At 39.5% G+C, this 16,540-nt stretch overlaps 1 long non-coding RNA gene across 1 annotated transcript; it reads right to left on the bottom strand.

Annotated features, from left to right (window-relative positions):
- Positions 1–340: 340 nt before the first annotated feature.
- Positions 341–16,184, bottom strand: LOC133211158 (uncharacterized). Its single transcript, XR_009725137.1, has 3 exons — positions 16,041–16,184; positions 5,732–5,813; positions 341–639 (listed from the first exon to the last, which is right to left on the bottom strand). It is a non-coding gene; the product is annotated as an uncharacterized LOC133211158 (long non-coding RNA).
- Positions 16,185–16,540: the final 356 nt, after the last annotated feature.

The raw sequence follows: 16,540 nt of genomic DNA, 5'->3' as shown, positions 1-16,540 counted from the left end.
TCACAAAACTATGAAATTAGCAAAACTTCCAACCCAGGGTCCGAGATGGGGTATCACAGCACCTAAGGTGCATGCCCCCTTCCAGTTGGGGGTAGGGTCTTATAAACATTTTCTCCACATAACCAATACCATCCTTTCCCTTCAGGAACAGGCCACCACTGAACCACAATACCATCTATATTAATAGTGTGATTGCAATTTGAATATTGACTTACACCTGTGACTTTTAAACAAACAACCTCACACTCTGGTTCCTGGTGTAATACATCTTTGTACACAGGTATAATATTCTTTACTTGGATTAGGATTAACTATTCCAAATCTTAAATTTGTCCATGAGATAGTGTTGGAAATTGGAAGGCCAGTTAATGGAAGGCCCTGATCTTCTCCTGATTCAGGCAATTGTGCACACACTCAACAGTCACTACAATTAACAACTTTAGTAGCATTCTGCATTAATTTCAGGTATAAGTATTGGTCCCAAGCTGGTATGTCAGTTATCACGTAAATCCAAATTACGACTGATACAGTTTCATATGTGAAGGTCCTGAAGGTTCAATCCGCCATATCTTCTCTGGTTCTGGTGCTTTCTTCATTCTTGAATGATGTATCAAGCAGGTTGTTCCTTTATCTTCACTGCTGTAAAGGTGGTCAGTATTATCTGGTACGGTCTGCTCCACTTCTCCTGTAGAGGATCTCCTGAAAAATTCTTAACATAAACCCAGTCTCTGGATCTAAAAAGGTGAGTCGGATGATCCACACCTCTCGCTCTTGTCCCCAGTATTCTCTTATTTCTTCTAATTGCTTTCCCAGATTGATCAGAAACTCTAGGAGATAACCTTCTCCAACTTCCAGCAGACTTTCTCCTTTAAACTGGGACTGATATGGTCTTCCATATAAAATTTTTACATGGGATAGCCTCTTCTTTTGACCGAGGTTTAGTTCAAATTCTTAATAGAGCCAGTGGTAAGGCTTGGTACCAATATCTTGACATATTTTACTAATCTGTTGTTTGATCATCTTTTCTACTTGATCACTTGTCTGAGTCCTGTAGTTGCCAATCAATTTCTAATTTTTTCTAATTTCTTATAACTATTTTGCACTAAAGGGCAAGCCTCGTTTGGAAGAAATTGCCTCTGGTACTCCAAAACAAGGTATTATACTGCTTAACATTGTTCCAATTACTTGTCTTGCATTATTTATTCTACAAGGGAATGCTTCTGGCCACCCTGAAAAAGTATTTGTTAACACCAACAAATATTGGTCTCGGTAATTCAGAAAAATTTATTTGCCAGTGCTGTCCCGGATAACTTCCTCCCGAGTTGTACCAATTTGATTTCTATTTTCAATTTTAGGATTATTCTTGAGACAGAGCTAACATTGTCACTAATTGAAGTATGTTTTATAGATTCAATCCTGCAATTTCTTCATCTAAGTATTTATACAAAGAGTTGGTACCCAAATGAGTTTTATTATGTTCCTCCTGAGCTAGCTTCCAGAGTTGGTTATAGGGGATTACAATTCACCCATCAGGTATCTGAACCCAATCTTCTTTGTTTTCCTCACCTTTGAGATCTCCAATCAATTCTCCTTTGAATACCTAGGTTTAGATTTCTCAATTGTTAGTTTGCCATCAGGAATTAAGGACATGATTTGAAATCGTTCAGCTGCTCGTTTGGTTTCAAAATCAGCCAAATTTCACCTTGCTGAAGCCCTTGACAATGCATAATAGCTACTTCCTCAGTAGTTTCAGTAGTCATAGAATTTCTGTAGCATGTTTAATCTGTTTCTCCTGTGTGCTCAATGGTCCTTGTTCTTTCCAGATGGCACGCTGTGCATGGACCACACCAAATGCATATTTAGAATCAGTCCAAATATTTATCCTTTTGTCTTTTGCCAATTGCAGGGCATGTTCCATAAGTTTCTTACAAATCTGGTTGGCTTGAATATACAGTTTCATATGGTGGCCAAGCAGTCGTGTGTTAATAGTTCTGTTGGTTGTTCCTGCAAAAGGATGCTGGATTGACAACATTAGTGACCACAATTTCTGTATCATCATGTTGCCTGGGTGGCCTGGTATTTTAAAAAACATAAAAGAGATAACCAGTGGGCTTCTTTCTGTTCCAGGAATGCTGATACAATGTGGGACACTAGTACAGTAATCTTTTGTCCTAAGGTAAATTTGCAGGCCTCTTCAATATTCATGACAAATGTTGCCACAGCGCTTAGACATCTGGGCCATCCTTTGCTTGCTTCATTCAGCTGTTTTGAAAAATACACCACTGCCCTTCTGTAGGGTCCTAGTTTCTGAGTAAGGACCACCAAAGCTATTCCCTGTTCTTCATAGGAATATAGCCAAAAGGATTTAGTCACATCCAGAAGTCACAGAGCTGCAGTTCTCATTAGCTCTGCTTTTAAATTTCTAAAGCCCTCCTCTGCTGAATTAGTCCATTCCAAAGAGAGAGGGGTTTCTTTTAACAGTTCATATAGGGGTCTTACCAGAACACCATAATCATGCTTCCAAAGTCTGCATGATTCCGAGGAACGTTTGGATCTCCTTGATGATGGAAGGGCACGGAGTTTGACAAATGGCTTCTTTTCTAGCATTTCCAAGTTCTCTCTGTCCTCCTGTTATTTCATATCCTAGATGGGAAACTCAGGTTTGGATTACTTCCGCCTTTTGTCTGGGTACCCGATAACCATTCAGTCCTAGAAAATTCAATAATCCCACCATTCATTGGACACATTCTTCCTTTGTTTCTGTGGTAATTAATAGGTCGTGCACATATCGTAACAGATTCCCCATCTGAGTGGGTGGTTTCCATTATTCTAATTCCACTGTTAACTGATTTTGAAAAATTGTTGCACTGTTTTAAAATCATTGAGATAATACTGTCCAAGTTAATTGGGTTTTCCTTACTGTGTCAGGATTTTCCCATTCAAAAGTAAATAAACTGGTTTTCTTTGGCCAATGGTAAGCAAAAGAAAGAGTCCTTTAAATCCAAGACGGCAAACCATTTCTGATTCAATTTAGTCAATAAGGTATACGGATTAGCTATTACTGGATGAGTATCCTCTACAAATCTGTTGATTCCTGAGATCTTGAACCATTCTGCAACTTTTCTTTACTGGTAAGCTAGGAGTATTATATTCAAATTCACATTCAATTAATAATCTATATTTTAGAATTTATCAATTATTTCTTTTAATTCCCTTTGACTGCAATTTTAGGGTATATTGTGTTATTCTAATTGGGCAGGCCCCCCTTTTTTATTTTTACTTTAACAGGCAAAGCATTTTTCGCCTTACCTGGAACTTCAGATGACCATACTCCAGATATACCTGGATTAAGGATATCTTCTATTTCAGGGAGGTCCTCCAGTTCACTTTTTCTCTTGAATTAAAGATAAACTCAAAAATGCAATTAATTGATTTTTAACCCTTAATTCCATTTTGCCTTCTTTAAATGTTGCTTCTTGCTCTAACAAAGATTTCGGAGAATTTAGCATGCATAAAAATTAATGCATTCCTAATTTTTTCCCAATTTGTACTTTGTTTCAGAAAGAATGCCTTTTATTTTTCTTGATGTCTAGTAGCTCCCACATCTGTAGCAAATACTTTTCCCTCTGATTTAATGCCAAATAAGTTGCTCCTATGATCACTAAAATTCCACTTTATTTCCTCTAGTCCCTATTTTTAATTTAACCAGCGGATCTGCTAGGGTAGATTCAAAAGATTTCTATATTCCATTTTGGGATATTGCCCCCCCCATCTCAAATTCCCCCCTTGTTCTATCCTTTTGCAAATTCTTTTGCAACATTTTATGTATTACCATTGCCATCAAAAGTCTTTTTGAAATAATTTCCCATTTCTACTTGGTGCTTAATTTCATTCCTTTTCCAATCTTCATAATTTATCATAGACTGTTTACAACACCAGAGGGAACATTGTATCATACCACAAGTAATCAATATTAAAATAATTAACACCAATATTCCTGCAACAAGTTGCCTCACCCAGGAGAGATTGGGTAACCATGGAGTTAACTTTTTCCATATTTCTTCAATACCCCAGGAGGTGTCATCCATGGCCATTGCATGAAATATCTTAGTTTGTTTCCAAATTTCCTCCAGATCTGTTTCAATTCTGCCACTTTAGTCTGTATAGGAACAACAAATTTCATTGATTATGGAAGAATCCCCTCTTTGTGATGCCAGTAACATGTTTAGAGCCATTCAGTTTTGTAATATCACCTTAGATAGGCTAGTTATATCTTGCTGTTCTGCCTGGATTATATCGATGTTTTTACTTTCCATTTTCTCTATGGTTGCTGAGATGTTTACAATTGCCTTCTCTAATTCACTTACTGCCAAAGATGGAATTAGCCCTCTTACAAAAGTATGAAATGCGGTGTGCCATTCAATAATAGGGTTAAACCCTCGCTTAATTTGTTTAGCAAAACTTCTAATTCAGGTCCCGGAAGGATACCTGTCGATAGTAAAATTGGGTATTACAGCACCTAAGGTGCATGCCCCCTTCCAGTGGGGGGATAGAATCTTATAAACATTTTCTCCACATAACCAATACCATCCTTTCCCTTTAGGAACAGGCAACCACTGAACTACAATACCATCTATATTAATCGTATGATTGCAATTTGAATGGTGACCTACATCTGTGGCATCTGTGGCACCAAAGCTATTCCCTGTTTTTCATACGAATATAACCAAAAGGATTTAGTCACATCCGGAAGTCACAGAGCTGCAGCTCTCATTAGCTCTGCTTTTAAATTTCTAAAGTCCTCCTCTGCTGAATGAATCCATTCCAAAGAGAGAAGGGTTTCTTTGAACAGTTCATATAGTGGTCTTACCAGAACACCATAATTATGGATCCTAAGTCTGCATCATCCTGTCATTCCCAGGAATATCCGCAGCTCCTTGACAGATGACAGTCGTGGAGTCTGGCAAATAGCTTCTTTTCTAGCATTTCCAAATTCTCTCTGTCCTCCTGTTATTTCATAACCTAGGTAGGAAACTCGGGTTTGGATTAGTTGGGCCTTGTTTGGATACCAAATAACCATTCAGTCCCACAAAATTTAATAATTCCATTGTCTACTGGATACATTCTTCCTCTGTTTCTGTAGCAATTAACAGTTCATCCACATATTGTAACAGAGTCCCCATCTGAGTAGGTGGCTTCCATGATTCTAGTTCTCATGGTAGCTAATTTCCAAATTAGCTTTTTTAGCAAAATTTAGCAAAATTGTTTTTAAACCCTTTAGGTAATACTGTCCAAGTTAATTGAATTTCCCTTCCTGTGTCAGGAGTTTCCCATTCAAAAGCAAATAAATTTTGTCTTTCCTTGGCTAACGGTGAGCAAAAGAAGGCGTCCGTTAAATCCAGGATGGCAAACAATTTTTGATTATTGTTCAATTTAGTCAATAAATCATATGAATTAGCTACAACTGGACGAATATTCTCTGCAATTTTTTTGATTGCCCTGAGATCTTGAACCAATCTGCAACTTTTCCCATAATATTTCTTTACTGTCCAGATAGGAGTATTATATTCCAATTCACACTCATTTAATAATCTATATTTTCAAATTTATCAATTTTTTATTCCCTTTCATATTCTAATTTTAAGGGATATTGTTTTATTCTAATTGGGCAAGCCCCCCCCCCCCCTTTTTTTTATTTCCACTTTAACAGGCAAAGCATTATTTGCCTTACCTGGAACTTCAGATGCCCATACTCCCAGATATACCTGATTAAGGTTTTCTTCTATTTCAGGGAGGTTCTCCTTTTTGCTTTTCTGTTGAATTAAAGATTTATGCATTCCTATTTGTTTTCCCAAGTTGTACTTTAAAGGTTTCAGAAACAATGCCTCTTTTTTTTTTCTCTTTTTCTTGGTGGCCAGTAGCTCCCACATCTGTAACAAATTCTTCTCTCTCTGATTTAACACCAAATAAGTTGCTCCTGTATCCACTAAAATTCCATTTTATTTCCTCTAGTCCCTAGTTTTAATCTAACTAGTGGATCTGCTAGGGTAGATTCCCCAGGTCCCTGTCAGTTTAGTTCCAATTCAGTCACCGGAGCCACTCCATGGCACTGCTCCCCCCAGGGCAGTCTCACTTCCAGCGTCCAAACTCCCCATAGCACGCACACCAATCTGGTCCCACAGAAGAAGAGCCCACTCCCCCACTTCCGTCCAACATCCCTCCTGCCATGCTCAAACACAGGAGCTGCTCGAGCTCCCCTCCTTTCCCCCTTGGTTTTCCTTTTTTTTTTTTCCTCACAGTTGCTCACCCTTTTCTGCAGGGGCTGCAGATACCTGCCTCTGCAACAGCACTTCTGTTATAACCCTTTCTTAACTCTGAATGTGAATGTGCAACTTATTGCCAGTGACAGCATTCTCTTCCTCCTTATCAATACCAGATAGAACAGATTAAGAGGTTGCTCGTCTGTCACTCCGTGTGATTTCTTAAAGTGAAAAACATATCTGCATACATTACTTCATCCCATTTTCCTTGCCACCTCAAAACAACATTAATTGTAACAATGTGTTATAGTTCAGAGTTCCATTTTTAGGCCATTTTTCCTGATCTTCCAAAGTATACAAAGGCCACCATTGGTTACAATATTTTACCAATGTTTTCTTGTTTACCAAGCCCCCAAGAGAACCTCCAAGTTCTTTCCAGTGTGCCAAAATTCACCCAAAAGGATTCTTTTTCAAGATCTCTTCACTCTGCTGATTTTCCATTATCAATCTCACATTCACGCACAGACACAAACACACAAACGGGATCCCACAGACACACTCCACACAGTCACAACACTTGAGACAAAGACAGGGATGAAAATTCAACCAACCAAACAACAGTTAATAACACAGTTATAACATCCTGTCACCAGTACCAAAATCACAAGACCAAAATCATTACTGTAACAAGTCACAAAATAAGACAAATACCAGTAGAATCAAAAGCAATTCTTCCTAACCCCTATGTCTCAGACCATATTGTAACATTAATAGGGGGGGTTCCTTGAACCCTTTATAGTTGACCAGCCTGTCAGTGCGCCAAGAAGGATGAGACCCTTGTGTCTGACCAGCCTGTCTGCGTCCCACTGTGGGAACGATACTGGAGAGCCCACTGTATTGGAGGGTGATTTGACTAACCTCTTCAGGGACCCACACTGACAGCATCACTGAATCAAATCCCTTATGGGCTGTTGATAGCACACTGGACCCAAAACCATTTCCCCAAGACACCCCCTGTGCTTTGTAGGACCCAAACCACAGGATGCCCCATGCTTAGTTATAACAGTCTGTCACTGATATCAAAATCACAAGACCAAAATCCTTAATGTAACAAGCCACAAAATAAATCAAATACCAACAAGATCCAAACCCATTTCCACAAGACACCCCCTGTGTCTTGCAGGACCCAAACCACAGGAAGCCCCCTGCTTCTTATGGGTATATACCAGTAAAATCCAAAACTTTTTCTACAGGACGCCCACTGCATCTTGCAGGACCCAAACCACAAGAAGCCCCCTGCTTCTGGTGGGTGTATACGAAATGGACACTAGCAGCCGGGTATACGCCTTTACCTACGAGATTTCCTATCTCGATTTATGGAAGGCTTCCAAATCTTGCGTATACTTACCAAACCAACCCAATTACCAATTTAGTCTTTATGCAAGATGCCCCCTGCACTTTACAGACTATAAAATAATACCTTTTATGAGATGGTCCTTGTCTGCTCCCACAGTGATCTGAATGAGTTGAGGGGTCCCTCCGGGAAAAATTCCCGAGGGCCCTAGGGAGCCCTGTCCTCAGCGGGTCCTACAGCCGAGCAGAGAGGGTCCCATCTGGGTCGCCAAATTGATTCGGAGAAAACTCCAGGAACAAACTTGCCAACAAAATTTTCAAGCTGACAACCAGGTATTCTTTATTGCGGCACCAGGAGACACAGGGGATAGCTCCACCTAGCGTGGGTCCCCCAGTTGCCACACAAGGCATCCTTTTATAGTCCCTGGGCATACATACATATTCATGAGGCTACGTATGGATTACATCATTTTCCAGAAAGTTCCCTGCAGGTGTACAGAATTTTGGTGGTGGTCTCTGTAGGTCGTTTACTTCTTCCAACAATCTTCATCACTTCTGGCAGCCTTTGAAGCACGCGCAGTAGATGCTTATACCAGTTTAATTGGTTCATTAGCACCAGAGACATAATAATCCTCCTATCCTCCTACTTATCAGTTAGTTTAACTGTAGCCCATCCTGGACACCTGCGGTTCCCAAATACTCCTTATCCCTAGGTCCTGTTCTTCTAGACTGTTTTTTCTTAAAGCTATGTCAACTATAACAATTTATCTTGTGAGAATTCTCAGTATGTTCTCTAGCTGCACTCTCTTTATATATTTTTTCTCTATGTATCATGCACCTCAGTAATTTTCCATTGCTACTGTTACAAAGCCATCAAACTTAACATTACTTAAAACTAATTCTAAAGATTTCTATATTCCATTTTGTGCCCCCCCCCCCCCTTGTCTCACTTCCAGTGTCCAAACACGCACAAAAACTCCCCACAGCACACACACAACGATCCGGTCCCATAGGAGAAGAACCCACTCCCCCTCTGCTCAACATCCCTCCACCTCTGCCTCCCAAGCACTCATTCCACACTCAAACACAGGAACTGCTCAAGCTCCCCTCATTTCCCCTATGTTTTCCTTAACTTTAAGCATCTTTCCCCAGTATCACAATCTGAACAACATCTCTCCAGCTTAACTTTCAGTTTTTTTCCTGTCCTTTTCCAAAGCCAAGGTTAAGGGATCTGGCAGCACTATATTAATTTTGCATTCCGTCTGCCACTTGGGGCGGCTTCTTAAAGTGAAAAAAATATCTGCATACATTACTTCATCCCATTTTCCTTGCCCCCTCAAAAACAACATCAATTGTAACAATGTATCATAGTTCAAAGTTCCATTTTTAGGCCATTTTTACTGATCTTCCAGAGTGTACAAAGGCCACCATTGGTTACAATATTTATCAATGTTTTCTCATTTAACGAACCCCCAGGAAACCCTCCCAGTTCATTCCAATGTGCCAAAATGCACTCTAAAGGACTCTTTTTCAAGATCTCTCCACTCTGCTGATTTCCCATTATCAGTCTCGCATTCACACACACACACACACACACACACACACACACACACACACACGGGATCCCATCAACACACTCCACACAGTTACAGCACTCGAGACAAAGACTAACATTGTATCAAACTAGCAGTTAACGGTTATAAAAGTCTGTCACCAATACCAAAATCACAAGACCAAAATCTTACAACACTTGAAACAGAGAAAACAATGAATAACGCATTTATAACAGTCTGTCACCAATACCAAAATCACAAGACCAAAATCATAACTATAACAAGCCACAACAAAAGTCAAATAACAGAAAAATCTAAAACCTTTTGTACAAGATGCATATATACTGTGAGGTATATAGGAATGATTCGTGTCAGCAACTTAGGAGTTCTTATCATCATTGTACTCTGGGTGGAATCGACAGTCCTTGAAATCATTGTATCATGTGTAGAATATATAAGAATGATCAGATTATGATAGATGTTCCTGTCAATACAATGATGAAAGAGAAGAAGAAACAAAGAAATAATCCTTCCTAATCAAACACTTTGTTACTTTAAGGGGTACTTTGTTTAACTGCTTGAATGCCTTAAGGAGGTTAGGTAATCAAGAGATACATCCTGTTACAGGATGAGGTGAAACTTGTGTATTGAATAAGTATCTATATAAGAAATGGAATTTAGGAGGCTAAGATGGTGGTTAAGCTTGTGACAGACATCCCCTGTGTGAGGTATACAGGAATGATTCCTGTCAGCAATTTAGGAGTCTGTCATCATTGTACTCTGGGTGGAATCGACAATCATGTGTAGAATGTATACCAATGATCAGATTAAGATAGATGTTCCTGTCAGTACAATGATGAAAGAGAAGAAGGAACAAAGGAATAATCCTTCCTAATCAAAGGCTTTGTTACTTTAAGGGGTACTTTGTTTAACTACTTGAATGTCTGAAATGCTTTGCTAATTACAGGGGGTGCTTTGTTTAACTGTTTGAATGGCTTAAGGGGGTTAGGTAATCAAGAGATACCTTCTGTTACAGGATGAGGTGAAACTTGTGTATTGAATAAGTAACTATATAAGAAATGGAATTGAGGGGGCTAAGATGGTGGTTAAGCTTGTGTACACATCCCCTGTTAATGTATTGCCAAGGAGCTCCATGACTTTTTAAGAAGTTTCTTCACCCGAAGATAATGATGCAGAGAGTTGTACAGGGGGGTTGTACAGGGGGGTTAGAGGAATTCCCTTGCTTAAGCAAAGGTATTGTCTGTACCTATCATGCCTACTAAGCAGAACAAAGGCACTAAGTGTTGATAAGGAAAAGCAGACACTTGGTTCTATTGACAAGGAAAAGCAGACACCTGATTCTACCGATAAGCACCTATTGATAGGGAAAAGCAGACCCCTGAATCTGTTAAGGGGGAGAAGCAGATGGTTTACGGCTCGGACCAAAACCTAAGGCCATACGTGAAGACTAAAAGGTGAAAAGTTCAAGAAGAGGAAGACTCATTTACTTCATCTTGAAGACCCCTACCCACAGGAGGAAGACTCATTTACTTCATCTTGCGACCCCTGCCCATGACCAGAGTGGGCACTGTGCAGGTGCAAAGGACCTTCTAGCTCACTGTAATATGAAGCCTCCGCTGCGGAGAAACGGTATGCTTGAAATTTAGGTGTAATTGTCCTAGGATGGTAGAGGCCTGTAAGGCGTACGCATGGCCGGGGCTGCTGGTAAGGCGTTCAGAGACGCTGGCGCACAGCGTAGTTCCCCTTGGTAGGTAGGGCTTGCAAGCAGGGAGCTCGTCGACCGATAGAGCGGCCGCTAGCGACCCTGAGGGTGCATCGGGTGAGTCTGGGTTTTCGCTTCATCCCAAGTTTTGGGAAGCAGGACAGACCTTCTACCTTAAGAAGAAGGAGAAGGGTAAGCGGAACCATAGTGTGGGTGTTATAAATTGAGACCACAACAGATCATAATCCAATTAAAATTTTATTAATTATAGCAAGTAGAATATGAGCAAAAACAGCGCTGGACGACAGGGGAGTCTGCGCTCCGCCAACTGCCGTACTGAGCAGTTCAAACAGCCCCTTTTCATAGATCTTTACTTCCGTGTCCATGAAGTAGTGGAGGTACTCTGCGCATGCTTCACATAGTTGACCTTTTACTCATATGTCCTTATATGGAGTTGTTTATCTTACTTCTGCCAGTTCCTGGAACATCTTGCAGTTATCTTTAGTTTGCACAATCAGTGTCTGGTTTAGTTGTGTAAGCGATTGCGGTTATCTTATCTTGCGTAAGCTGTGTCTGGTGGCTGTTTGCATAAGCGATTTCATATCTTTTGTTGCCTAACCTTTACATTGGGCTTAACATAAATCTTAATAAACAATACCCTAGTCTATAGTTTATCACAATCCCCCCTTTTTCTTTTTATCCTATTATTGTTTATTAGACGCTGCTTTCATTCTCGGCACTGTAAGCAAACCTTTTTCCACAATCCCAACATTTACCATAACACTCACAAGGCAATACCTCACAATTACAATAGGCATAGCTTTCACGTGGCATAACACATTCACAATAATCTTCATCCTCATTAATAGATACACTCTTATATTTTGCCCCAGACCTCGTAGTTAAAATAAGCAGTTTAGCTATGACAAACCGTTCTCTAATAAAGTGTAAAATATAGCGCAATATACAAGGCCCAAATATAAGTCCCAGAATCAACATAATAAGCGGTCCTGCTAAAGCAGACAACAAAGTGGTTAGCCAAGGTGAAACATTAAACAAGTTTTCATACCATGACCTGCCCGCCTCACGATCTTTCTTACGTTGATCTAACCTTTTCCGGAGTTGTAATATTTTGAATGGCATGTGTTTCCTGTAAGTTATGTATCTTCCATACCATAGGTTCATGAGGGTTTCCATTTGCTTGGGTTATTATCAATAACAAAACTAACGGTATACCAGGAAAAAGGGTGTCTGTTAATTTTGCCAATTTAAGTATATTTTTACCAGTCCTGGGGAAGTTTGGCCATTGCTGCTTTTGCGTCCCATTGTTCTGGTTCTTTTCTCCACAATTTGTTCCTCCTCTGCCTCGCCCGTCGACTCGGTTGCTTCGAGCCACGGGGTGTACCATCTTCTCGGCAGCAAGGGAATTCTTCAGGAGAACAGTTGTTTCGGGCTTTCTGCCTGTTTACATAGGCTTCCCACTTTGCAGCTTTAACTAATGGGGCAAAGCAAGACACGGTTAGTACTTCCCTTCTACACTTTATAACCAAAATTTCAGCTACACAGGGGACTGGTTCGTTGGAGTGGTAACAATAATATTGAGGGTTTATTCCTTTGGCAAAAATCTCCCACCACTCATGGGATTCCCGAATAATTTCTTGTTTAGACTCTAATTGTTTTAATTTCCACTCAGTGAGAGTTCTTTGGATTTTCCAACACTGTGTGCAAACTCCTATTGGAGGGTATCCATATTCACAGTGTGTCCACCATTTATCCTGGCATACCTTACACCTAAAACAAGCAAATGGATAACAATTGCAGTTCAAATTATTACACTTAATTCGTATATCTAGAGTACATATATTATTTACATCAGTATATCTTCTATATTCACTATTGTGTGGTTGCATAAGTTTAGCAATTTCCTTCAACACACTTTGTACGCTTCCATATATAATAGAAAAAAGAGAAATAATTATAGCAAATATAAACAGCAATACACACTTTATGCCAAAAGGTAATGCGGCAAAATAATCAAATAAAGTCTTTATCATTACGTTATCTTTTCAGGGTTATCTTGGTGTCACCTGGAGTACTGATTACTTTCCAGTGGGATCTCGTCACTGGGCCTTTAATGCGACTGGCATGAGTCCATCCACGCTCAGCAGTTCGGACAGCTGTTTCTGTTGTAAGCAAAACAAGATAAGGTCCCTCCCAATTGGGTTTTAGGGTTTCTTCCTTCCACACTTTAATCAATATCCAATCCTCAGGTTTAACATTGTGAATTTTTAAGTCCAACAGGGGTCGTTGCACAATCAGTCCATGTTCCCAAAGCTTGTTACGATGTTCTGCTAATTGTGAAACATATTCGTTAATCACACGGTCTCGAATTAAAACATTTGTTTGTGGACTTTCAATTCTATAAGACATTCCATACACCATTTCAAACGCTGATATTCCTACATCTGCTCGGGGTCTGGTTCTGAGAATTAATAGTGCCATGGGTAGGCACTTAATCCATGATAATTTGGTTTCTATCATTAATTTAGTCAAAATAGTTTTAATTTCTCCATTCATCCTTTCAACTTTTCCCGAACTTTGCGGATGCCATGGTGTATGGTATTGCCACTTAATACCCAAGCTTTCTGTTAGATCTCTAACAATTTTTGACACAAAGTGTGTTCCTCTGTCCGAGTCGATTACTTCAGGTACTCCATATCGAGATATAATGTGTTCAAGTAACAGTAAATCAAGAAAGAAAATGAGATATAAACAGATTTCAAGCATAAAATGTATACATAATTATTAGGGCAAAATACAAATGATTTTATTATGATTCATATTTTTAATTTTCTGTAACAAAAATATTTGGAATAATACCTTTCTAGTGAAATGTTTTAAAATAATCCCAGATTAAGTATTTTTCAGTAAATATTACTGATCAGGAATATGTGTGACAATATTCAAGATCTGACTAATTCTCTTTTACTGACACTAAATCACTATATCTCATAGCAGTGATACTACTAAGTGTCAGACTTAGAAATTTACTGCCTTAAAAGGGCTGTATCTGGCAGTGGAGTCAGATGGAAAGGCCAACTGCAAACTCCTGCTTTCACAAACCCAATGAAAAAGCTGCTGTTCATATTTCTTGAGATAAAATCAAATATTAAACACTTGTACATGCAAACACAGGCACTTCAGCATAACAAAATTTCTTACAAAATGCTTACCTTCAAAAACCATTAAAAGCAATCAAAGATTTCCCTCCAATTATTAGAGTAGAAAGACTTGACCATTCCCAGAGTAAAAAAAAAATAAATAATCTTATTATCACAGACTACAGTCTTTCAAGATAAAAAATGTGAATAAAACTTTAATTAATTATTTTTTTTTAAAAATACAAATTATCAACTTTGTATTAAATTATCAAAAAGCAAAAGTAAGGTTATTAATTTTCAAACCATATCTGAATGAGTAAAATTGGAGATGAGGAAGTATCTTCGCCAGTTTGGAATCCAGCATCCATACAACACACAAGCCATACTAAAAGCAATTATTACATTTTACTTTTTTAAGAGTAGATATCAGTTGGAATAAAAATGCTAGATTACCCAGATAAAAATTTAATCATAAAAAAATGAAATTATTTATCTTCATCAAAACATTTAATTTAGAAAAACTATTTCCTATTCATAGGCCAAATTATTTATATACAATATAGTGTATATATTACATAATTAAGTTCCAGGTTTTTTTTTTTTTGTTTGTTTTTTTTTTTTGTTTTTGTTTTTTTTTTTCATAGGCTTCAACAGAATGCTTAAATATTCTGGATTTACCCCAGAGTACAAGGGCTTTCCTCAGTCGTTCCAGCCACTCAGTAGGGCTTTCATCTTTCTTTTGAATTCCATTAAATGCTTTATTGATATTCTGGCCACGGGGTACTGCTTCTCTAATTCCCTGAATTACTATAGTTCTCAGGTCCTGCATATGAGTTCTATGCACCGGATCCTGATTATCCCAATTAGGTCTTTGGAGTGGCCATTTAATATCTGCTTGAGGTCCCTGGTCATGTTGAGCATCCCACAGTCTCATTCCTGCTCATCTAATCATATCTCTTTCCTCGGTAGTAAATAATTGACCAAGGATAGATTGCATCTCATCCCAAGTATAAAGGTTTGGTCCCAAAAATTGATCTAATCTTTCTGCTACTCCAAGTGGGTCCTCTATTAAGTTTCCCATCTTGGTTCTTTTAAAATCTCGTAGGTCAGCCGAGTTTAAGGGTACGGAAATATATCCGATCACAGGTTGAGGTCCCCCCATGGGTATTTCCCTTAGGGGGTACATCTGAGCTGCCCCTTTTTGACTTCTAGTTACGCGTCTAGGAGGAGGGGGAGACCCTTGTTCCGATCCTGGTGGGGGAGTGGGCGCTCTGGGGACCTCTGGAGGGGTTGCAGGAACAGGAGGAGGAATGTAAGGAGAGGGGGTTAGAAGGGTTTCGTCTAACTCTTCCTTCTTTTTCTTTTGTTTAGTTTTTTATTTCATTCAGCGGATAAAGTCTAGCTCCCGGTCTTTCTAGCCACACTTCCGCATATTGACTCTCCTCCGGGTTAAGGAGTTTTTTTTATTATTAACCCAGAGGTTTAATTGCTGTCTTACCCAATCTTCTTCTGACCCATAGACTGGCCAAAAGACATTTTTAGAAATCTTCTTCCCTCCCCATATCTTAGTACAATATTCTATCATTTTCTGCTCATCTTTCCCTAGGGTTCCAGGGAAAATATCTCCAATTGTCTAAGATATATGCCAGAGGGGTATTCTTAGAAATCTTCTTCCCCCCCCATATCTTAGTACAATATTCTCCAATTGTCTAAGATATATGCCAGAGGGGTATTCTTAGGTACAGTGGGTACCCTTCCCATGGGAGTCGAAGGCTTGCTGCCCTTCGTCCCCATCTTCTGGAATATCTACAAACATCCACTCACTTGCTCCCCTTGTTCCTGGCCCAGTCCCTCGCGGGAGATGGGAAACGCAGTACTTAAGGGTCCACACTCGCTTGGTTCAGTATATCGAACCTCTCACTCGTTATATTCCAGGAAACCCAATCCCGCCTGAACGGCAAACCCGCGAACAACTTCGCAATATACTTACGCGTCCTGCGTCTTCGTCCAGACTCCCGTGCACAGAATTTTTATGGGATTTTACCGGTTTTTCCTTTGCTCATTATTCTAGAATTTAGGTTCGTCGGTAAGGTTGGGGTAAGCTGTTGGTCACGGGGCAGCGAAATGTCGCGGGGCGCCTCCCCGGAGGACCAAAGCCCACCGTTCCTAATCCGAGTCACGGCACCAGAAATTGTTATAAATTGAGACCACAACGGATCATAATCCAATTAAAATTTTATTAATTATAGCAAGTAGAATATGAGCAAAAACAGCGCTGGACGACAGGGGAGTCTGCGCTCCGCCAACTGCCGTGAAGAGCAGTTCAAACAGCCCCTTTTTATACATCTTTACTTCCGTGTTCATGAAGTAGTGGAGGTACTCTGCGCATGCTTCACATAGTTGACCTTTTACTCATATGTCCTTATATGGAGTTGTTATCTTACTTTCTTCCATTTCCTGGAGCATCTTGCAGTTATCTTCAGTTTGCAC

Source organism: Neopsephotus bourkii, unplaced genomic scaffold (assembly GCF_033783945.1).
Source record: "Neopsephotus bourkii isolate Nb327-2 ecotype Australia unplaced genomic scaffold, CSIRO-AGI_Nbou_v1 NB_575, whole genome shotgun sequence".
Lineage (NCBI taxonomy): Eukaryota > Metazoa > Chordata > Aves > Psittaciformes > Psittacidae > Neopsephotus > Neopsephotus bourkii.
This window is presented reverse-complemented; position numbering and strand designations above follow the sequence as displayed.